We start from the raw sequence: 7,473 nt of genomic DNA, 5'->3' as shown, positions 1-7,473 counted from the left end.
TCAGAACACTCCAGCATCTTATCCTTCTAACCCCAGACTTGGCTTACATCATTTCGTTCTTCCACTTCGCAAGCTTCCTTTCAACTTCTCTCCTTACGCCGCTGCACTTCACTCACCTTCCAGCCACCTATGGTCAGATGTGTAACAGAGCCCCACCGATTTAAAACACCTTGCCCACAAGGTGTGGGTAGGAATTTTGCATCTTGTAGAATGATTCCCAGGTTGCATCTTCATCCTTTTGCCCCTGCCAACGGACTAGAACTTCTATAACGGGTAAAGATCCCTTCTTTTTCACTCTTCATTCGAGTATAGCTTCAAGTTATGGGCTTAAAATACCCTGTGCATCTACAGGTGGAAGATGGGCTATGGGTGTCTGATCTGGGCTTACTCGTTTCTTGAGTAGGGAGATGTGAAAAACAAGGTGTATTTGTGATGAAGCTGGCAGATCCACCCGGTAGGCGACCTCACCGACGCGTCCAATCACCTGGAAGGGGCCGTCAAAGCGGGGAGACAGTTTAGCATTTCTTCTTTGGGCTAGGGATTGCTGACGATACGGTTGTAATTTCACAAAAACCCAGTCTCCAATATTCAAAGTTTTCTCCTTTCGTTTCAAGTCCGCATATTTCTTCATTATATCTTGGGATTTTTGCAGGTTTTGTCACAGCAGCTGTGTGATTTGGTCTCGGGACTGAAGGGAGGAATCCACTGCTTCAACAAGGGAGGTGTCAGGCAGGTAGTTTACTAACTTGGGGTGGGGATAGCCGTATAAGGCTTGGAATGGAGTGAGTTGAGTCGAGGCATGTTTGGTGGTGTTATACCACCATTCGGCCAAGGGAATCCAAAGTGCCCAATCTTTGGGACGATCACCCACAAAGCAACGTAGGTAGTTTTCCAAGGCCTTGTTAACAGCTTTAGTCTGGCCGTTAGTTTGGGGGTGATAAGCTGTGCTATAAGCCAGTTTGACTCCTTGTTGTTTAAACAACTCCCCCCAAAATTTGCTTGTAAAACTCTTGTCCTTGTTCGACACAATAGAATTAGGTAAGCCATGAAGACGGAAGATGTGTTTGATAAAGAGTTGGGCTAAGGTAGATGATGTATAAGGGTGGAATAAGGGGATAAAATGACTGTATTAAGCGGTCCACCGCAACCCAAACACAGTCATATCTCTGAGACAAGGGTAAACCTTTTATAAAATCCATGGTTATTTGAGTCCATAGTGTAGAAGGAATGTCAAGGGGTTGTAATAGGCCACTGGGTAATGTGTTATCTGGTTTTACACACTGACAAACATCACACTGTTGAATAAACTCCTTTACATTAGCCTTGAGTCCATGCCAAAAAAATTCCCTCCTCACCCTGTGTAGGGTCTTGTCAAACCCTGAATGACCTCCTGTTGGGCTGTTGTGAAGGGCCTCCAAAAGTTTCAGCTTGAAGGGTCTAGCATTGGGTATACAAAGTCTGCTCTTATAGTACAAGAGCCCATTCCTCAGAGTGCAATGGGGGGTTAAGGCCCCTTGAGACAGTTGCTGCAGGAGCTTCTGAATATCTGTGTCAACATAATAAAGACCTTGCAACTCATCAACTAGTTCTAGAGTAGGGACTGAGACCATAGTTAGGGCCATAGCTGCTGGGTTACCCTTCTCAAATCTTCGTGACAGAGCATCTGCTGCTCGATTCTCCTTGCCTTGTTTATATTCGATCAAAAAATCATAACCCATTAGCTTGAAGACCCATCTCTGCTGCATAGGCATACCCACACGCTGATCCAGCAGAAACTTCAAACTTTTGCTGATCTGTTTTCACCACAAACTGAGCTCCTAACAAGTAGGGCCTCCACCTTTGCACTGCAGACACCAGTGCAAAGAGCTCCTTCTCATATGTCGACAATAACAAAGCCTTGCCTTTTAGAGCCTGGCTGTAAAAGGCAATGGGATGGCCTTGTTGCAATAAAACTGCACCCACTGCTCTTCCCGAGGCATCACATTCTATGTAGAAGGGAAGTGAGAAATTAGGTAGAGCCAACACAAGCGGGTTCATGACTGCATCTTTCAACATTATAAATGCTAACTCAGCCCCTGAATTCCAATTAAACTCATTCTTCTTTAAGAGGTCTGTCAAGGAGGCTGCAATTCCCCCATAGCCTTTAATAAAACATCGATAATACCCGGTAAGGCCCAAAAAACCCCTTAATGATTTGAGATTCGATGGTCATGGCCACTCAACCATGGTCCGTAATTTCTCGGGATCAGCCTTGACACCTTGGGCTGAGATGAGATGCCCTAAGTATGCTACTTCAGGGTTGCCAAAACTGCACTTCGATCTCTTGGCAAATAGTTGGTGCTCCTTTAATATTTCCAAAGTCACGGCCAAGTGTTGTAAGTGCTCCTCCTCCGTCTTGCTGTAAACTAATATGTCATCAAAAAACACAAGGATAAATTTTCTTAAATAAAGTTTAAAAACAGTATTCATTAGACTTTAGAATGTAGAGGGAGCATTAGTCAACCCAAAGGGTATGACTAAAAACTCATAATGGCCTTCGTGAGTACGAAAGGCTGTCTTGGGAATATCTTCTTGTCGCACTCTGATCTGGTGGCAACCAGATCGCAAATCCAGCTTTGAAAAAATTGTGGCCCCACACAGTTCATCTAGAAGTTCCTCCACCACCGACATTGGGTATTTGTCCTTAATTGTCACATTGTTAAGGGCTCGGTGGTCAACACAAAGCCTACAGGACCCATCGGCCTTTCTTACCAACAAAACAGGGGAGGAATAAGGGCTTTGGCTTGGTTGAATAACCCGTATAGTCAGTAACTCCTTCACAATTTTTTCAATTTCATCCTTTTGAAAAAAAAAGATAGCGATATGGTCTAACTGAGACAGGTTTGGCTCCAGGTTGTAATAAAATGGAGTGGTCGTGAGATCTATGGGGTGGAAGAGATTTAGGCTCAGAAAAGACATCCTGAAACTGATGTAATAGTTGCTGGATTTGTGCAGGTGGCAGCAAGTCAGTGACTGTTGTGGTACCTTCCAAAAGATGCAACACCACCCCTTTGTGCTCCAAACTATTGCTGGCAAGTAATCTACCATTTTTGATCAGTTTGGAATTAATCAAGCTTTTAAGTGTTACTGGTTTTCCTGCCACATCAAACGTTAATTCTTGAAAATTCCACAAAATAGGGCCTATAGTTTGTAACCAAGCCACTCCCAATACCATGTCACAACCAGCTAAGCTTAATATATAAGCTTCTGGTTCAATGTGGAGGCCCTGTATAAACAGAGGCACTTTCGGAACCCAACCCTCACTACTCACCACATCACCATTTGCCACTTTCACTTGCACCTTCACAGATTCTTCTAGAGGTAGTAGAGTCTTTTTTTGCACTTCTGGGTCTAGGAAATTGTGTGTACTGCCCGTGTCAATAAGTACCACAATCCAACAATTCCCAATCTTAGCCTTAAGGCGCATAGTTCTTGGGTTTACTGAGCCAGTGATGGCATGCAAAGATATTTCAGGGTTGCCATTGGAACTACCAAAATCCACCAATACACTCTCTAACTCCTTGTTATCTTCCTTTTCCTCCACTTTTACTTCAGTAATGGGCTCTTCATAAATTTCTTCAATCAAATATAATTTTGGCTTTTGACATTTGTGGCCTGGACTCCACTTAGATTCACAATAGTAACAAAGTCCTTTGTCTCTTCTCTCACGCATCTGGTTTTGATTAATTTTTTGGACTGGTAGGGTTCTTTGTGGTGGTTTAGGAAACTCAGGGGTTTTGAATGGTGGTTTAAGCAAACCAGGTTCTGGATTAGGGGAGAAAAACTTGGTAGGTCTTTTGGTGAGGTTAACTGTTTCTTCTTGGATTTTGGCGAGACTATAGGCAGTAAGGAGATTGTGGGGATTAAACATGCGAATAGGAAGGCGGATTTCATCACGAAGTCCGCTAAGGAAAAAACTCAATTTATAAGTCTCAGAAAGGCCACGTAACCTGTTTGAAAGAGTTTCAAATTGAGACTTATACTCTTCAACCGAGCCTGTTTGTTTTAGTCTAGTTAAGGTTTCCATCGGATCATCATAACAACTAGGACCAAAATGAATCAACAAAGCTTTCACAAACAAATCCCAATCACCCAACACTACAGACTCATCAAGGTCCTGAAACCATGTGAGTGCCTTCCCATGCATATGAAAAGAAGCTAATCTGAGACGCTGCTGAGGTAATGTATTATGGAAGGAAAAGAATTGTGATACCTTATACAGCCAGCCATTCGGATCTTCCCCATTGAAGCTGGGAAAATCCAATCTGACCGAGCTGGTTGTTATATCCCCAACAGGGACTAAAGGAAGTTCAGAATTATCTTGGTTACCTGATGATGAATCCTCACGGTTTCTTTGCTTGTTTTGTTTCTGCAGCTCCATTGTCAACGCAGCCAGCTACTGGTGGACGGCCTTCACATCAGCTTCCAGGGATTTATACTGTGTTTCTGTGTTTTTGAATTGGGTTTCGGTTGATTTCTTAAGGGCATTTAATCCCTCTTGTAGCTGTGTAAAACGAGTACTTTCAGCCATTAGAATAATAGTTGAGGCAATGTAAATGAAATGGAGAATCGAAGGCTCTGGATACCACTTGTAACAACCAGGAACCTAGAAAGGTAACAAAGACTCACTTCGAGGGTGAGAATCTCCAAGAAATAAGAGGAAGAAGATGAAATTTCATTCAACAAATTGCATAACGAAATTGATACTCCCCAAACGGAATAAGTATCTGACAAGCATAACAATATTCTAGTAAAAAGACAATAAAGCCCTTAGGCAACAACCAATAGCAATTAAAAGAGAATAACGTCTTATTTCCGGATGACATCTTCTAGAACCTTGATTTTCATCTTCACTTTATCTTGCTGGCATCATCTCAACCTTCCCTCAAATCAACGGCCCAAAACACTCTAGCATCTTATCCTTCTAACCCCAGACTTGGCTTACATCATTTCGTTCTTCCACTTCGCAAGCTTCCTTTCAACTTCTCTCCTTACGCCGCTGCACTTCACCCATCTTCCAGCCACCTATGGTTAGATGTGTAACACTTCCTTTGTATTACTAACAATCACTCACTAGATTTCTATCAAATTGGATGGTACAAATTATTTAAACTGGGTTTCTCAATTCATTCCCATCCTTAGAAGTCATGAACTTATGGGCATTGTTGATGGTACAGAGCCATGCCCTCCCAAGTTCCTAGTTGATGACAATGGAAATATCACCGATGTGATTAATCCTAGCTATTATATATGGCAAAAGAATGATCAATACCTTTTTGGATGGTTTACAACCACATTGTCTGACAATGTTCTTTCCTCCATTATGGACTTGGAACATCAAGACAAGTGTGGACCTCACTCGCTTCAAGATTTGCATCACAATCTCGATCACGAGTTGCATATTTAAAACGTCAGCTACAATCCTTTCAACAGGGCTCTGCTCTTGCTCAGAGTATCTCAGTCAACCCAAGTCTTGGGCTGACCAACTCATAGCTGTTGGAAAGAATGTAGAAGATGATGATCTCATATCATACATCTTAGAAGGTTTGAATCCAGCATACACTGCATTTATCACCTCCTTCAACTTTGAATCTCATGATGCAACTTTTTCATTTAAAGATTTTCAGGCTAAACTACTTAATTATGAGATCTTGCTAGGAAATACTTCTGCTACAAGCAGTGGTGAATCAGGGTTTGCCTTATATTCTCATAAGCCAAAGCAATATAATCAGAAGGGAAAGAATTCTGGCCATAACAAAAACTACCAGCAAAACAACAAAGCTAGTAGTAACTCATATCAGCAACATCAGAGGCAAAATGATGGCCAGGGCAACTCCAAAAACCACACCTCTTTTACTGGAACTGCTGCCAAAGTACCATGTCAAATCTATGGAAAGATGAGACACCAAGCTCTTGATTGCTTCCATCACAGAAACTTTGCCTATCAGGGGAGCCATCCACCCACGCAACTTGCATCAATGGCTGCTAGAACAAATGCTGCTCAACACTCATCAGATGCACAACCATGATATGCTGATAGTGGTGCCAACAACCATGTTACATCAGTACTTGAGAATCTGACAATACAAGACCCTTATAAAGGTGTTTAAGAAGTGGCAGTAGGTAATGGCTGTCTATAACCCATACAGGTTCCAACACTCTTTTCAATTCTAATAATTCTTTCTAAATAAAAAATATTTTACACTTCCCCACTACTGCTGCAAACTTATTATCCATACAAAAGTTTTGTGTTGATAATCACTTGGTTCATTTTGACTGAATCTCATTATTTTGTATTTTGTGAAGGACACTCACACGAGATAGATACTTTTGCAAGGACTTTACCCTATCATGCTGTCAAGGTCAATAAATAAATCAAGGAGAATCACCACCTTCATAGGGGTCACGGCAGATTCGGTTACTTGGCATAAAAGACTAGTATATCCCACTTCACTAGTCTTTAACCAAGTCAGAAACCTTGTGAATCTTCCTGTAACTAGATCCAATCAACATAGTTCCTTATGTGAATATTGCCAATTGGCAAAATCAAAATGTTTACTTTTTTCAAAGTCAAATAATGTAACATCTTAGCCTTGGAACTGATTCATTCAGATCTATGGAGCTCACATATTTCTTCTCTCAGTGGATGCAAGTATTATGTTATTTTTATTAATTTCTCGAGATTTACTTGGTTATTTCGACTACATGCCAAATCTGATACGTTTGATTGCTTTTTAAAATTAAAATGTCTACCTGAGTACCTTCTTTCCACCAAAATAAAAGCTTTTCAATTAGATGGAGGTGGAGAATTCACTTCTCATCGCTTCAAACAATTTCTGATCTCCCATGGGATCACTCACGGAATCTCATGTCCCCACACTCCTCAATAAAATGGATTGGCTTAGAGAAAACATCAACTCATAGTCGAGATAGGTTTAGCCATGCTTGCACAGTCTCACTTACCCTTTTCATTTTGGGTAGACTCTTTAAACACAACAGTTTATCAAATTAACAGGCTGCCTACTGCAGTTCTGCATAATCAGTCACCATTCTTTAAGCTCATTAACAAACAACCAGATTACACCTTGCTATGTTTATTTGGTTGTACATGTTATCCCTTGCTTTGACCTTACAACAGTCACAAACTAATGTATTGGCCCCAAAGATGTGTCTTCTTGGGTTACAGCTCTAACCACCGTAGCTATAGATGTTATGAACCTCACTCAAAAAGGATTATAATCAGTAGACATGTGGTCTTTGATGAAACCAACTTTCCAGCAAAGGATTGATCTCCATCTCTAATAAATGCACTTGCACTAGTGTCTACTCCGCCTATAATTGCTCCCTCACAAAGTGCACAAGTTGTTCATCCTTCACCTCAGGTATCATCTTTTATTCCAACTGATAACAGTTTTGAATCTACAGCTTTGTCCA

The 7,473-nt window shown here is 41.3% G+C and overlaps 1 long non-coding RNA gene across 2 annotated transcripts; it reads left to right on the top strand.

Moving 5' to 3' along the window:
- LOC121236440 lies at positions 1-4,735 on the top strand. Of its 2 annotated transcripts, XR_005934761.1 has the most exons (4): positions 1-273; positions 352-733; positions 2,995-3,075; positions 4,415-4,735. It is a non-coding gene; the product is annotated as an uncharacterized LOC121236440 (long non-coding RNA). The 2 variants fall into 2 exon arrangements; XR_005934760.1 differs by having other exon boundaries at positions 1-733.
- Positions 4,736-7,473: the final 2,738 nt, after the last annotated feature.

The sequence above is a fragment of the Juglans microcarpa x Juglans regia genome, chromosome 6S (genome assembly GCF_004785595.1).
Source record: "Juglans microcarpa x Juglans regia isolate MS1-56 chromosome 6S, Jm3101_v1.0, whole genome shotgun sequence".
NCBI lineage: Eukaryota > Viridiplantae > Streptophyta > Magnoliopsida > Fagales > Juglandaceae > Juglans > Juglans microcarpa x Juglans regia.
This window is presented reverse-complemented; position numbering and strand designations above follow the sequence as displayed.